We start from the raw sequence: 17,030 nt of genomic DNA on the forward strand, positions 1-17,030 counted from the left end.
TATGGTATGATTGTATGTTGTCCTATGGACTAAAACCCTCCGGTTTATATAGACACCGGAGGGGGCTAGGGTTACACAAGGTCGGTTACAAAGGAGGAGATATACATATCCGTATTGCCTAGCTTGCCTTCCACGCCAAGTAGAGTCCCATCCGGACAGGGACAAAGTCTTCAATCTCGTATCTTCATAGTCCAACAGTCCGGCCAAAGGATATAGTCCGGCTGTCCAGAGACCCCTAATCCAGGACTCCCTCGTGTACCTTACTAATGCTCGTAGTAGCGCCTGGGTATTTGATAATAGTTCTATTGCTCATATTTGCAACTCGAAATAGGGGCTACAGATTAAATGAAGATTGGCTAAGGACGAGGTGACGATGCGCGTGGGAAATGGTAAAGTCGATGTGATCACCGTCGGCACGCTACCTCTACATCTACCATCAGGATTTGTTTTAGACCTAAATAATTGTTATTTGGTGTCAGTGTTGAGCATGAACATTATATCTGGATCTTGTTTGATGCAAGACGGTTATTCATTTAAATCAGAGAATAATGGTTGTTCTATTTATATGAGTAATATCTTTTATGGTCATGCACCCTTGATGAGTGGTCTATTTTTGTTGAATTTCGATTGTGGTGATACACATATTTATAATATTGAAGCCAAAAGATGCAAAGTTAATAATGATAGTGCAACTTATTTGTGGGACTGCCATTTAGGTCATATTGGTGTAAAGCGCATGAAGAAACTCCATGCTGATGGGCTTTTGGAATCACTTGATTATGAATCACTTGATGCTTCGAACCATGCCTCATGGGCAAGATGACTAAGACTCTGTTGTCCTGAACAATGGAGCAAGCCACTGACTTATTGGAAATAATACATACTGATATATGTGGTCCGATGAGTGTTGAGGCTCGCAACGGGTATCGTTATTTTCTAACCTTCACAGATGATTTGAGTAGATATGGGTATATCTACATAATGAAACATAAGTTTGAAACATTTGAAAAGTTCAAAGAATTTCAGAGTGAAGTGGAAAATCATCATAACAAGAAAATAAAGTTTCTACGATCTAATCGTGGAGGTGAATATTTGAGTTATGAGTTTGGTCTTCATTTGAAACAATGTGGAATAGTTTCACAACTCACGCCACCTGGAACACCACAGTGTAATGGTGTGTCCGAACGTCGTAACCATACTTCATTAGATATGGTGCGATCTATGATGTCTCTTACCGATTTACCGATATCATTTTGGGGTCATGCTTTAGAGATGGCTGCATTCATGTTAAATAGGGCACCATCTAAATTCGTTGAGATGACACCATATGAACTGTGGTTTGGCAAGAAACCTAAGCTATCATTTCTTAAAGTTTGGGGTTGCGATGCTTATGTGAAAAGGCTTCAACCTGATAAGCTCGAACCCAAATCGGAGAAATGTGTCTTCATAGGATACCCAAAGGAGACTGTTGGGTACACCTTCTATCACAGATCCGATGGCAAGAAATTCGTTGTTAAGAATGGATCCTTTCTAGAGAAGGAGTTTCTCTCGAAAGAAGTGAGTGGGAGGAAAGTACAACTTGATGAGGTAATTGTACCTTCTCCCGAATTGGAAAGTAGTTCATCACAGAAATCAATTCCAACGATTCCTACACCAATTAGTGAGGAAGCTAATGACGATCATGAAACTTCAGATCAAGTTACTACTAAACCTCGTAGGTCAACCAGAGTACGGTCCGCACCAGACTGGTACGGTAATCCTTGTAGCGACCAGACCTCAAACAGTCTGATCTCTGTGCTCCGGTGTCATCCCTGGATCAGTAATGCTGACACCACACAGTACTCGGAGGATTTATAGCAGAGTAGCAATCACACACTTATTACATTGAGTGTCTCAATAGAGAACTTATTACAATAAATATGGCTTAAGGCCATCTAATAACGATAACAGCGAAGGCTTGGAAGATAAGTGAGTCCATCAACTCCAACGGCATCACTGAGTATAGAACCACGACCTAAAAACTCCTTAATCATCGTCTGAAAAGTCTGCAACATTAACGTTGCAGCCCGAAAACGGGTCAGCACATGGAATATGCTGGCAATGTAACACATAGAGAGTAATGGAATGAAGCAGCTATACTATATGCATATTTGGCTGGTGGAAAGCTCTACGGTTACAGTTTTGCGTAAAGCCAATTTTTCCCTACTACAAAGGAATAATTTTATTTAACTATCATGGTAGTTGTTAAACTTTGAGAATGGTTGACAGCATTCTCAATCCCAGTTAAGCATCATCATTAAACAAAACCCAACAAAATTAATTTAGAGTAACATGTTGAGATTCACATGATAATCCAGGTACTAGATACTCAAGATTGTCCATAATCGGGGACACGGCTAACCATGATTAGTTTATTACACTCTGCAGAGGTTTGCGCACTTTTCCCCACAAGACTCGATAGCCTCCGTTTGGTTTCTCGCACTACATGGTGTTTGAGAAGACGGATGACCGAGACATAGTCTTTCAGAAGCACTAGCACCTTACGATCGGGTAGACCGTACCACCTACATCCCCTACATCTGCTAGTCTACCACTGTAAGAGTTCGCACGACTTAGTCAACTATGCTAGAGCCCATAATAGCTTGTGGCTGCACACGGAAGTTTCTAGTATGAATAGTCTCATGATCCCTTTGAGCCTGGGTGGCGGTCCAAAAGAAAACAGGCAAGTCCTGGAATACCCAGGTGCCTCAATCCACCCAGATGTGTGTTTAAGTTGCCACCTTAGATAAACCATTAATTAACAAAACTCACATCTATCATGGATATCACTCACCCAATCCACGTCTACTAGCATAGCATGGCATAATAAGCAAACGCAGAAGTAAGTCCCAAAGGTTTGATAATAAACTGGTAATAGATACTACCTCATCTACTTCCCATCCCACAATTTAATTAGATCCTAACCATGCAATGTGTGAGGATTGATCTAATGCAATAAAACTGGGTAGTAGAAAAGGTATGATCAAAGTGTTACTTGCCTTGCTGATGATCCGCGAAACCTAGAGATTCGAAGTAACAGGCGGCGCACCCCGGGTATTCTATCGCAGACAAATAAACAAGCATACAATAAGTACTCATCTAATGCACGGGTAAAACTCAAATAAGAGATCTAACCAGAAGGTTCAACTTAAGAACTCCGGTTGGCAAAAGAATCAAATTGAACGAAGCAACGAAAGTCAAACGGTGAAAGAAAACAACTTCATTCTACTAATCTGGATCTAGGGAAAATTTTACAGTAGCAAAAACTTGTTTAAGTCGATTAAACGGATAGAGGGTTTCGAGACAAAACTCTAGGCGCTTGAATCGCCTGATTCCGATAAACGAGCGAAAAGTTATACTAAAACGAAAATCGGATCAGGAATCGCGATCAGAAAAATCGTGGATTTAATCCGAGAAAAAGAAAAACGATGAACGTTCGCTGGAACGAAGGAACGGACGAACGCTCGCTATTTAAATAAACCGGAAAAACCGATCTATTTAAAAAATCGAATCTAAAAAACCGACGGAAAACCGACGGAAAACCGATCGGTTTTCTAAAAAAACTGGGCACGGATTTCGAGGCGGCAGCGAACCTCGGCGAGCGTGCGGGCGGCGGCGGCGGGCGGCTGCGGCGCGGTGGCGGCGGCGGCGGGAGCGGGAGCGGGCTAGGGTTTCGGGGCTGGGGCGCTGGCTCGGCTGGGCCTCTCCCCCGGCTTTTAAAGCCTGCCCGGGCCGGTGTCTAGGTCGGACACGGCCCGTAGGTCGGCGCGCGTTTTTTTTAAATAATTACGTGCAGAAGAAAAATAAAAATAAATACTAAACGGACTCCAAAAATTCCGGAATAAATTTTCATGGGCTTCTAAAATCAAGCCGCACAAGGTGAACATTTACTTGGGGCCTAAATGCAATTTTGAAAAACGCACATTTTTCCTAAATTCAAATAAAATAACGAAAAACTCTGAAATAAAATCTTATTTGATTTTATTATTGTATCCTCAATATTTCTTTATTTTGGGAAAGTCATTTTATTCCCTCTCTCATATTTTTGTAATAGAAATAATTGACGATAAAATAAATAAAATCAAATGATCCTATTCTCAAAATTTGAGAGAACTCAAATATGAAAATAACGAAATCCCCAACTCTCTCTGTGGGTCATTGAGTTGCGTAGAATTTCTAGGATCAACCAAAATGCAAAATAAAATATGGTATGCAATGATGATCTAATGTATAACATTCCAAATTGAAAATTTGGGATGTTACAAACCTACCCCCCTTAAGATGAATCTTGCCCTCGAGATTCGGGTTGGCTAGAAAATAGGTGAGGGTGGTCCTTGAGAAAATCTTCCTCTCGCTCCCAGGTGGCTTCATCCTCTGTGTGGTGGCTCCACTGAACTTTGTAAAACTTTATAACCTTGCTGCGAGTAACTCGGCGGGCAAACTCGAGGATTTTAATTGGTTTCTCCTCGTACGTCAAATCGTTATCCAACTGAATAGTTTCCAAAGGCACTGTGTCTCTCAAAGGTATGTCAGCCATCTCCGCATGACATTTCTTTAACTGAGAAACGTGGAACACATCATGAACTCCTGACAATCCTTTGGGCAATTTCAACTTGTAGGCCACTTCTTCCATACGCTCCAAAACTCGATATGGTCCTACAAATCGTGGTGCTAACTTCCCTTTAACTCAAAAACGCTTTGTTCCCCGAAGTGGAGATACTCGAAGATAAACTCTATCTCCGACTTCGTAAACTGTCTCCTTACGTTTAGAATCTGCATAACTTTTTTTTCTGGACTGGGCTACCTTCAGCCTATCGCGAATCAACTTCACCTTCTGTTCAGACTCTTTAATCAAGTCAGGTCCAAACAACTGGCGGTCTCCAACTTCATCCCATGACAACGGTGTCCTGCACCTCCTTTCGTACAAAGCTTCGAAAGGGGCCATCTTTAAACTGGTTTGGTAACTATTGTTGTAAGAGAACTCTGCATATGGCAAATAATCGTCCCAACTAGATCCATAATCTAGCGCACAAGCTCTCAGCATATCCTCCAAAATCTGATTTAGTCTCTCGGTCTGTCCATCTGTCTATGGATGAAAAGTTGTACTGAACTCTAGCCTGGTACCCAAAGTTTTGTGCAACTGCTTCCAGAACTTTGAGGTAAACTGGGTTCCTCTATCTGATACGATACTCCATGGAACTCCATGCAGACATACGATCCTGGTCATGTATATCTTTGCCAACTTAGCACTGGTGTAAGTGGTCTTTACTGGGATGAAATGAGCTACTTTCATCAATCGATCGACTACAACCCAAATCGAGTCATAGCCTGAACGAGTCCTGGGTAATCCCGTGATAAAATCCATGCCTAGCTTATCCCACTTCCATTCGGGTATCGGCAATGGTTGTAACAATCCTGCTGGCTTCTGATGCTCTGCCCTTACTCTCTGACATACATCACAAACTGCTACATACTCCGCAATATCTTTCTTCATTCTGGTCCCCCAGAAAATATCCTTTAGATCCAAATACATCTTGGTATTTCCTGCGTGAATTGAATATGGTGAACCGTGTGCCTCTTGCAATATCAACTTCCTGATCTCCGGGTCATTGGGCACGTAAACGCGGTCTTCAAACCATAGGGTATCGTGTTCATCCTCACGAAATCCTTTAGCTTTTCCTTTGCTCAGTTTCTCCTTAATAGCGGCAATTTCTTTATCAGTCTTCTGAGCTTCTCTGATTCTATCCATCAAAGTTGACTGAATCTCCAATGCTGCTACATAGCCTTTTGGAACTATTTCCAAACATAGTTCACGAAGATTTTCTGCTAACTCACTTGGTATTTCTCCCGCCATTAACATATTTACATGGCTCTTACGGCTTAATGCGTCAGCTACTACATTAGCCTTCCCGGGATGATAATGCAATTTCATATCATAATCCTTGATGAGCTCCAACCATCTCCTTTGTCTGAGGTTTAACTCCTTCTGTGTGAAAATATACTTCAAACTCTTATGATCCGTATACACCTCACAATGGTTTCCAATGAGGAAATGCCTCCAGGTTTTCAAAGCATGCACTATGGCTGCTAACTCCAAATCATGCGTGGCATAATTCAACTCATGAGGCTTCAGTTGTCTTGAGGCATATGAAACAACTCCCCCTTCTTTCATAAGCACTGCTCCAAGTCCTCGACGTGAAGCGTCGCAATACACCTCATAATCCTTGGTCTGGTCTGGCAAAATCAACACTGGTGAAGTAACCAAATGTTTCTTCAACTCCTGGAAACTAGCCTCACATTCCTCCGTCCATATGAACTTGGTATCTTTCTTTAGCAACTCAGTCATAGGCTTTGCAATCTTTGAGAAATTCTGAATAAATCTCCGGTAGTATCCTGCGAGTCCAAGAAAACTCCGGATCTCTCCAACTGTTGTTGGGGCTTCCCACTTGGTCACGGTATCAACTTTAGTGGGATCAACTGCTATACCTTCTCCAGATATAACGTGTCCGAGGAATCCTACTTCGTTCAACCAAAACTCACATTTGCTGAACTTGGCATATAATTGATGTTCTCTGAGCTTTCCAAGTACCAAACGCAAATGCTCCTTGTGTTCCTCTTCATTCTTCAAATAAACCAGGATATCATCAATGAACACTACGACGAACTTATCCAAAAATTCCATAAACACTTTGTTCATCATGTTCATAAAATAGGCAGGTGCGTTAGTCAGACCAAATGACATAACGGTATACTCGTACAGCCCATACCTAGTGGTAAAAGCTGTCTTCGGAATATCCTGTTCTCGAATCTTCAACTGGTGGTACCCTGATCGCAGATCGATCTTGGAAAATACCTTAGCTCCTTGCAATCGATCAAACAGATCATTGATCATTGGTAGTGGGTACTTGTTCTTGATCGTTACTTCATTCAATCCTCGATAATCAACAACCATCCTTAACGATCCATCCTTCTTCTCCACTAGAAGTACTGGCGATCCCCAAGGTGAAGAACTTGGGCGAATATATCCCTTATCCAGTAACTCCTTAATCTGCTTCTTAATTTCCACCAAATCCTTTGCTGGCATCCTATATGGTCTCCTTGATATTGGCCCTATGCCTGGCAATAGCTCAATCAAAAACTCAATATCTCTATCCGGTGGCATGCCTGGCAACTCCTCTGGAAATACTTCAGGGAAATCCCTTACCATTGGTACTTCCTCCTGCACAACTCCTGTTAGGCAATTTACTTGAGTCCTCTTTGGCACATGCCGGGATACATACTTGATCCTTCTCCCTTCTAGGGTGGTAAGCAAAATTGACTTACTAGCACATTCAATATTCCCTTCATACTTTGATAACCAATCCATGCCTAATATCACATCCAATCCTTGGGATTCCAATACTATTAGGTCTGAGGGAAAAAAATAGTTACCAATCCTTAATGGTAACCGATCACACCATAGGCTAGCCACATACTCTGCTCCGGGCGAGGTTACTAACATGGGTGACCTAAGGGCTTGGGTTGATAGGTTATAATTATCCACAAATCCCCTTGAGATGTATGAATGCGATGCACCAGTATCAAAAAGAACGAGTGCAGTAAATGACTTAACCAAAAACTTACCTATTACTGCATCAGGCTGAGTTTCAACCTCATCCACGCTAACGTGGTTCACCTGTCCCCTGTTGAAAGGGTTCGGCTTCTTCCCAGAACTTCCATTGCCATTTTGGCCTTTAGGACATTCATTGGCATAATGTCTAGTCTTTTGACACTTAAAACAAGTGACTTGGCTCAGGTCCTTCTTGGTTGGGGTTGGTGGGTTGGTGCAATTCTGGCTGTTGCTTCCTCCATTGCCATTACCATTCTTGGTGCCATTGTGATTGTGCGAGCTACCTCCTCCATGGGTATGCTGAAAATGTCCTCCCGATCTAGGGGTAAAACATGGCTTCTGCTGAGCTCCTGAATTGTACTTCCCTTGTTCATACTTCCTCTTGCGCTTCTCAATTTGCTGCTGCTTCCCTTCAATCATAAGAGCACGATCTACCAACTCCTGGTAGTTGTTGAAGGTGGCTACCATAAACTGCATGCTCAACTCATCATTCAGTCCTTCTAGAAACTTCTCCTGCTTAGCTGCATCCGTAGCGACGTCATCTGGGGCATAACGTGCTAACTTACTAAAGTCCTCCACATACTGGCCAACTGTCCGTCCTCCTTGGCGCAAGTTGCAAAACTCACGCTTCTTCATGGCCATAGCTCCTGCTGAAACATGTGCAGTACGAAAAGCCTGCTGAAACTGGTCCCATGTGACAGTGTCGACTGGGAAAGTGGCGGTGAAATTCTCCCACCATGATGCTGCGGGTCCTTCAAGCTGATGTGCGCCAAACTTCACCTTCTCCGCATCTGTGCATCCTGCCGTGGTCAACTCTCTAGCTGTCTTGCGGAGCCAATCATCTGCTACTATCGGCTCGGTGCTACTGGAAAACACCGGCGGATTCAGCCTAAGAAAATGGGCTAAGTGGTCAACAGGTGGTGGTGGTGGTGGTGGTGGGTTGTTGTTGTTGTTCCCTTGATTCTGATTCTGGAGTAGCAACTGCATCAATGTGTTCTGCTGCTGGATCAACTGGGTGAGCTCCGGTGGAAAGGCAAATCTAGGGTCACGTCTCGGAGGCATCTGAGGGTTTAGAGAAGATGAGATGTAAGAATAGAGGGGGTCTAAAGAGAAAACACTACCCATATGCACATGAGGCAAAAGCAAACAATTCACTTCATTCAATCAAACAAGGGCATACAATCGATCTAACCATCGCAAAAGTGCTCGGACTACTATATTTACATGGTGGACTACTACTACTGATGAGGTGGTCTACTAGAAATATTCTTCGGTTGCAGACTCCATGATATCTGCTCCAGCTTCATCAACATAGACATCATCGCTACTATCTGGATCTGAGTCAGTGTCGTCGATGATGATGTAGTCTTCCGGTCTAACCTCCTTGGGTTCTTCGTCTTCATCTACTGGTGTAGGGCCTCCCATAAATATTCCAATCTTCTTGATCAGGTCATCATTCTTCTCCACCAATACTTCAATTTCCTCTTCATAATCTTCACGTGTAGCCTTGAGTTCTTCCTCCAGTTCCTTGATTCTAGTCTTAGCCTTCTTTAGATCTATCATGTCGGCGCACGTCTGGTTCTCCTGTCGTCGAATGTGCTGGTTTAGCTCCTGGATAAAAGCTGCGATTGATCTATCCTTCCTGGTGCTGATCATCTCCCAGTGCTCATCTCGGCACCCACAAATCTGGTAGATAGTATCCTTGAGATCATTGCGGTAGACTTCTCCAATGCGTCCCATGGCGATGTGAGCTGCCATGCTCTTTCCTAGACTCCAAGTTGGTGCATCAAAAGAAAACTCTATGGGCTCAGTGACTGGCATGAACGTCCTTCCTAGAACTTGAACTTGAATCATCCAGCACTCTTCTTCAGGTAAAGTGGCGTTGTAGGTTCCAGTGAAGCTTGGTACCCCTATGTTCAAGTGTCTAGTGACTTCCTTCAAGTGACGTCCAAAGGGTGTATCTTCATCCGGTTGCGTGAACTTGTTCCTTGCATCTGCCATCCTAAAGAGTAGAAAAGATGAGAAGTCAAAAGAGAAGAGAGAGAATAGTGATCTAGGTCTTTTAGCTTAGTGGTCGTGTCCTACAGTCAGTGCGTGCTCTGATACCATCTCTGTAGTGACCAGACCTCAAACAGTCTGATCTCTGTGCTCCGGTGTCATACCTGGATCAGTAATGCTGACACCACACAGTACTCAGAGGATTTATAGCAGAGTAGCAATCACACACTTATTACATCGAGTGTCTCAATAGAGAACTTATTACAATAAATATGGCTTAAGGCCATCTAATAACGATAATAGCGGAAGGCTTGGAAGATAAGTGAGTCCATCAACTCCAACGGCATCACTGAGTATAGAACCACGACCTAAAAACTCCTTAATCATCGTCTGAAAAGTCTGCAACATTAACGTTGCAGCCTAAAAACGGGTCAGCACATGGAATATGCTGGCAATGTAACACATAGAGAGTAATGGAATGAAGCAGCTATACTATATGCATATTTGGCTGGTGGAAAGTTCTATGGTTATAGTTTTGCGTAAAGCCAATTTTTCCCTACTACAAAGGAATAATTTTATTTAACTATCATGGTAGTTGTTAAACATTGAGAATGGTTGACAGCATTCTCAATCCCAATTAAGCATCATCATTAAACAAAACCCAACAAAATTAATTTAGAGTAACATGTTGAGATTCACATGATAATCAAGGTACTAGATACTCAAGATTGTCCATAACCGAGGACACGGCTAACCATGATTAGTTTATTACACTCTGCTGAGGTTTGCGCACTTTTCCCCACAAGACTCGATCGCCTCCTTTTGGTTTCTCGCACTACATGGTGTTTGAGAAGACGGATGATCGAGACATAGTCTTTCAGAAGCACTAGCACCTTACGATCGGGTAGACCGTACCACCTACATCCCCTACATCTGCTAGTCTACCACTGTAAGAGTTCGCACGACTTAGTCAACTATGCTAGAGCCCATAATAGCTTGTGGCTGCACACGGAAGTTTCTAGTATGAATAGTCTCATGATCCCTTTGAGCCTGGGTGGCGGTCCAAAAGAAAACAGGCAAGTCCTGGAATACCCAGGTGCCTCAATCCACCCAGATGTGTGTTTAAGTTGCCACCTTAGATAAACCATTAATTAACAAAACTCACATCTGTCATGGATATCACTCACCCAATCCATGTCTACTAGCATAGCATGGCATAATAAGCAAACACAGAAGTAACTCCCAAAGGTTTGATAATAAACTGGTAATAGGTACTACCTCATCTACTTCCCATCCCACAATTTAATTAGATCCTAACCATGCAATGTGTGAGGATTGATCTAATGCAATAAAACTGGATAGTAGAAAAGGTATGATCAAAGTGTTGCTTGCCTTGGTGATGATCTGCGAAACCTAGAGATTCGAAGTAACAGGCGGCGCACTCCGGGTATTCTATCGCAGACAAACAAACAAGCATACAATAAGTACTCATCTAATGCACGGGTAAAACTCAAATAAGAGATCTAACCAGAAGGTTCAACTTAAGAACTCCGGTTGGCAAAAGAATCAAATCGAACGAAGCAACGAAAGTCAAACGGCGAAAGAAAACAACTTCGTTCTACTAATCTGGATCTAGAGCAAATTTTACAGTAGCAAAAACTTGTTTAAGTCGATTAAACGGATAGAGGGTTTCGAGACGAAACTCTAGGCGCTTGAATCACCTGATTCCGATAAACGAGCGAAAAGTTATACTAAAACGAAAATCGGATCAGAAATCGCGATCAGAAAAATCGCGGATTTAATCCGAGAAAAAGAAAAACGATGAACGTTCGCTGGAACGAAGGAACGGACGAACGCTCGCTATTTAAATAAACCGGAAAAACCGATCTATTTAAAAAACCAATCTAAAAAAACCGACAAAAAACCAACGGAAAACCAATCGGTTTTCTAAAAAACCGGGCACGCATTTCGAGGCGGCGGCGAACCTCGACGAGCGTGCGGGCGGCGGCGGCGGGCGGCGGCGGCGGCGGGATCGGGAGCGGGCTAGGGTTTCGGGGCTGGGGCGCTGGCTCGGCTGGGCCTCTCCCCCGGCTTTTAAAGTCTGCCCGGGCCGGTGTCCAGGTCGGACACGGCCCGTAGGTCGGCGTGCGGTTTTTTTAAATAATAATAATTACGCGCAGAAGAAAAATAAAAAGATATACTAAATGGACACCAAAATTTCCGAAATAAATTTTCACGGGCTTCTAAAATCAAGCCGCACAAGGTGAACATTTATTTGGGGCCTAAATGCAATTTGAGAAACGCACATTTTTCCTAAATTCATATAAAATAACGAAAAACTCCGAAATAAAATCTTATTTGAATTTATTATTGAATCCTCAATATTTCTTTATTTTGGGAAAGCATTTTATTCCCTCTCTCATATTTTTGTAATAGAAATAATTGACAATAAAATAAATAAAATCAAATGATCCTATTCTCAAAATTTGAGAGAACTCAAATATGAAAATAACGAAATGTCCAACTCTCTCTGTGGGTCATTGAGTTGCGTAGAATTTCTAGGATCAACCAAAATGCAAAATAAAATATGGTATGCAATGATGATCTAATGTATAACATTCCAAATTGAAAATTTGGGATGTTACAATCCTGTTCTGGAGGTCATGTTACTTGACCATGACAAACCTAGGAACTATGATGAAACGATGGTGAGCCCAAATTCTGCAAAATGGCTTGAGTCTATGAAAGCTGAGATGGGATCCATGCATGGGAACAAAGTGTGGACTTTCGTTGACTTGCTCGATGATCGGCAAGCCATAGAGAATAAATGGATCTTCAAGTCGAAGACTGACGCTGACGGTAATGTTATTGTATACAAAGCTCGACTTGTTGGGAAAGGTTTTCGACAAGTTCATGGAGTTGATACGACGAGACCTTCTAACCCGTAGCGATGCTTAAATCTGTCCGAATCATGTTAGCAATTGCTGCATTTTATGATTATGAAATTTGGCAAATGGATGTCAAAATTGCATTCCTTCATGGATATCTTAAAGAAGAGTTGTATATGATACAACAAGAAGTTTTTGTCGATCCTAAAGGTGCTAACAAAGTGTGCAAGATCTAGCGATCCATTTATAGACTGGTGCAAGCCTCTCAGAGTTGAAATATGCGCTTTGATAGTGTGATCAAAGCATATGGTTTTATACAGACTTTTGGAGAAGTATGTATTTACAAGAAAGTGAGTGGGAGCTCTGTAGTGTTTCTAATATTATATGTGGATGACATATTGTTGATTGGAAATAATATAGAGTTTCTGGATAGCATAAAAGGATACCTGAATAAGAATTTTTCAATGAAAGACCTCGGTGAAGCTGCTTACATATTGGTCATCAAGATCTATAGAGATAGATCAAGACCCTTAATTGTACTTTCACAAAGCATATACCTTGATAAAGTTTTGAAGAAGTTCAAAACGGATCAATAAAAGAAAGGGTTCTTGCCTGTGTTACAAGGTGTGAAGTTGAGTCCGACTCAATGCCCGACCACTGTAGAAGATAGAGAGAAAATGAAAGACATTCCCTATGCCTTAGCCATAGGTTCTATCATGTATGAAATGTTGTGTACCAGACCTGATGTGTGCCTTGCTATAAGTTTAGCAGGGAGGTACCAAAGTAATCCAGGAGAGGATCACTAGACAGCGGTCAAAAACATCCTGAAATACCTGAAAAGGACTAAGGATATGTTTCTCATTTATGGAGGTGACAAAGATCTTGTCGTAAATGGTTACGTCGATGCAAGTTTTGACACTAATCCGGATGACTCTAAGTCACAAACCGTACATGTATTTATATCGAATGGTGGAGCTATTAGTTGGTGCAGTTCCAATCAGAGCATCATGGCGGGATCTACGTGTGAAGCGGAGTACATAGCTGCTTCAGAAGCAGCAAATGAAGGAGTTCATATCTGATCTAGGTGTAATACCTAGTGCATCGGGTCCAATGAAAAATCTTTTGTGACAATACTGGAGCAATTGCCTTGGTGAAGGAATCCATATTTCACAAGAGAACCAAACACATCAAGAGACGCTTCAATTCCATCCGCGATCAAGTCAAGGAGGGAGACATAGAGATTTGCAAGATACATACAGATCTGAATGTTGTAGACCCATTGACTAAGCCTCTCTCATGAGCAAAACATGATCAACACCAAGACTCCATGTGTGTTAGAATCATTACTATGTAATATAGATTATTCACTCTAGTGCAAGTGGGAGACTAAAGGAAATATGCCCTAGAGGCAATAATAAAGTTGTTATTTATATTTCCTTATATCATGATAAATGTTTATTATTCATGCTAGAATTGTATTAACCAGAAACTTAGTACATGTGTGAATACATAGACAAATAGAGTGTCCCTAGTATGCCTCTACTTGACTAGCTCATTAATCAAAGATGGTTAAGTTTCCTGACCATAGACATGAGTTCTCATTTGATGAATGGGATCACATCATTAGAGAATGATGTGATGGACAAGACCCATTCGTTATCTTAGCATAATGATCGTTTAGTTTTATTGTTATTGCTCTCTTCATGACTTATATATATTCCTCTAACTATGAGATTATGCAACTCCCGAATACCGGAGGAACACCTTGTGTGCTATCAAACGTCACAACGTAACTGTGTGATTGTAAAGATGCTCTACAGGTGTCTCCAAAGGTGTTTGTTGAGTTGGCATAGATCAAAATTAGGATTTGTCACTCCGTGTATCGGAGAGGTATCTCTGGGCCCTCTCGGTAATGCACATCACCATAAGCCTTGCAAGAAATGTGACTAATGAGTTAGTTGCGGGATGATGCATTACGGAACGAGTAAATAGACTTGTCGGTAACGAGATTGAACTAGGTATGAAGATACCGACGATCGAATCTCGGGCAAGTAACATACCGATGACAAAGGGAATGACGTATGTTGTTATGCAGTTTGACCGATAAAGATCTTCGTAGAATATGTAGGAACCAATATGAGCATCCAGGTTCCGCTATTGGTTATTGACCGAAGATGTGTGTCAGTCATGTCTACATAGTTCTCAAACCCGTAGGGTCCGCAAGCTTAATGTTCGATGATGATTTGTAATATGAGTTATGTGTTTTGGTGACCGAAGTTTGTTCGGAGTCCTGGATGAGATCACGAACATGACAAGGAGTCTCGAAATGGTTGACAGGTAAAGATTTATATATTGGAAGGTTATATACGGACACCAGAATGGTTCCGATAAGGTTCGGGGATTTTTCGAAGTACCGGGAGGCTACCGGAACCCCCGGGAAAGTTAATGGGCCTAATGGGCCATAGTGGAGGAGAGGAGGCACGCCCCCCTTGCCCTATCCAAATTGGACAAGGTGAGGGGGCGCCCCCCCCTTTCCTTCTCCTTCTCCCTCTTTTCCCCTTTCCCCTCTCCATTGGAAGGAAAGGGGGGTGAATCCTACTAGGAACGGAGTCCTAGTAGGACTCCCCCTCTTGGGGCACCCCCCCTTGGGCCGGCCTCCTCCTCCCCCTCCTTTATATACGTGGGCAGGGGGCACCCCAAAGACACAATAGTTGTTTCTTAGCCATCTGTGGTGCCCCCCTCCATAGTTTACTCCTCCAGCCATAGCATCGTAGTGCTTAGGCGAAGCCCTGCGCAGATCACATCACCATCACTGTCACCACGTCGTCGTGCTGACGGAACTCTCCCTCGACCCTCTGCTGGATCAAGAGCTCAAGGGACGTCATCAAGCTGAACGTGTGCTAAACACGAAGGTGCCGTACGTTCGGTACTTGGATCGGTTGGATCATGAAGACGTTCGACTACATCACCCGCGTTAACCTAACGCTTCCACTTTCGGTCTACGAGGGTACATGGACACACTCTTCCCGTCTCGTTGCTATGCATCTCCTAGATAGATCTTGCGTGATCGTAGGAAATTTTTTGAAATTGCATGCTACGTTCCCAACAGGAAGGTGGCATGCTGTGGGAGAGGTATGTGGGTGCCTGGCTAGTGATAACCCACAAGTATAGGGGATCGCAACAGTTTTCGATAAGTAAGAGTGTCAAACCCAACGAGGAGCTAAAGGTAGAACAAATATTCCCTCAAGTTCTATCGACCACCGATACAACTCTACGCACGCTTGACGTTCTCTTTACCTAGAACAAGTATGGAACTAGAAGTACTTTGTAGGTGTTGTTGGATAGGTTTGAAAGATAATAAAGAGCAAGTAAATAAAAGGTAGGGGCTGTTTAGATAAAGAAACAATAAAGTGAATATAGCGAGTGTGGAAAAGTGGTGGTAGGAGTTGCGGAATTGCCCCTAAGCAATTGACTACTTTACTAGACCGATAGCAAGTATTATGTGGGAGAGGCCAGTGCTAGCATGTCATCCCTAACTTGGAATTCTATACACTTATGATTGGAACTATTAGCAAGCATCCACAACTACTAATGTTCATTAAGGTAAAACCCAACCATGGCATTAAGATATATTGGTCCCCCTTCAATCCCGTATGCATCAATTTCTATGCTAGGTTGAAGCTTCTGTCACTCTTGCCCTCCAATACATAGTCCTATCAACATACAACTAACCCTAGGGTGTGATCCACGCGCGCAATCATATGATGGGCACCAAAGGACAGCAACATAACCACAAGCAGATTAAATCAATCATAGCAATTCATCAACCACCGATAGGACAACAAAAATCTACTCAGACATCTTAGGATGGCAACACATCATTGGATAATAATATGAAGCATAAAGCACCATCTTCAAGTAGAGGGTACAGCGGGTTGCGGGAGAGTGGACCTCTATAGATAGAGGGGGGAAGGTGATGGAGATGTTGGTGAAGATGGCGGAGGTGTTGGTGTAGATCGCGGTGATGATGATGGCCCCCGGTGGCACTCCGGTGCCACCGGAAGCGAGGGGGAGAGAGCCCCCCTCCTTCTTCTTCTTCCTTGACCTCCTCCATAGATGGTAGAAGGGTTTCCCCTCTGGTCCATGGCCTCCATGGCACGGGTGGGGCGAGAGCCCCTCCGAGATTGGACATGTCTCTCTGTCTCTCTCTGTTTCTGCGTTCCCAGATTCTTCCCTTTCACCGTTTCTTATATTCTCGGAGATCCGTATCTTCGATTGTGTAGAAATTTTGACACGATCTCTATCCGGATATTAGCTTTCTTGCGGCGAAAGAAGGGCATCAACCGCCTTACGAGTGGCCCATGAGGGTCCGGGCGCGCCTAGGGGGGCAGGCGCGCCCCCCTGCCTCGTGGCCACCTCGGGCACCGTCTCGCGTGGATTTTTCTTCCCAAAAATCATATATATTCCAAAAAAATCTCTGTCAATTTTTATCCCAT

This window comes from Triticum dicoccoides, chromosome 3A (genome assembly GCF_002162155.2).
Source record: "Triticum dicoccoides isolate Atlit2015 ecotype Zavitan chromosome 3A, WEW_v2.0, whole genome shotgun sequence".
Lineage (NCBI taxonomy): Eukaryota > Viridiplantae > Streptophyta > Magnoliopsida > Poales > Poaceae > Triticum > Triticum dicoccoides.